At 40.3% G+C, this 636-nt stretch overlaps 1 non-coding gene across 1 annotated transcript; it reads right to left on the bottom strand.

The window, feature by feature from the left end:
* Positions 1-9: 9 nt before the first annotated feature.
* LOC115285140 lies at positions 10-112 on the bottom strand. The gene has a single exon (XR_003905431.1). It is a non-coding gene; the product is annotated as a U6 spliceosomal RNA (small nuclear RNA).
* Between the last annotated feature and the right edge of the window lie 524 nt (positions 113-636).

The following is a 636-nucleotide window of genomic DNA, read 5'->3' on the forward strand; positions in this document are numbered from 1 at the left end:
TTTTTTTTTTTTAATAGAGAACACTTCCCAGATTTCATGTCATCCTTGCACAGGGGCCATGCTAAAATCTCTATTTTCCCAATTTTAGTATATGGGCTGCCGAAGTGAGCACATGTAAATCACTCTGTCATTTCAGCTTTCCAGAAGACAGCCTTTTGTGAAACTTTGACATAAAGTTCAACCCCAAGACAAAGCCTTGAGCTTCTTATGCTACTAAGGCTTATAGATGCAGCGTACTAAAGGGAGGATGCAAAGGTGCTTTTATTGTCACTAACGGGGAGAAGTGATGGCTGTCAGCCTAGCACTGGGAGACAGGCGAGCTCTCAAGTAGGTGGTAAGAAGTTTGTGTACAGTACCTTACAGTAGAAGAACACGCGTTCATGGTGTCTTTCTAGGAAGGCAGGGTAACCTGCCTCGGTAGCGCAGTGGGCAGCGTGTCCGTAGCATAATCTGAGGGAAGGCAGGGTAAAGTTTATGTAAGATTTTAGAACAAGTTCCTTTCAAAGATTGTAAGGATAAACTGATTTAGTTAATCAGAAAACTGCAGAGTATTTTATTTCCCAAATGCCAGCTAAATGAGGTAGTAATTTAGTTTAATTAAGACAACAACAAGCACTTAAACTTTTATTTTATTTT

This window comes from Suricata suricatta, unplaced genomic scaffold (genome assembly GCF_006229205.1).
Source record: "Suricata suricatta isolate VVHF042 unplaced genomic scaffold, meerkat_22Aug2017_6uvM2_HiC HiC_scaffold_44924, whole genome shotgun sequence".
Taxonomy (NCBI): domain Eukaryota; kingdom Metazoa; phylum Chordata; class Mammalia; order Carnivora; family Herpestidae; genus Suricata; species Suricata suricatta.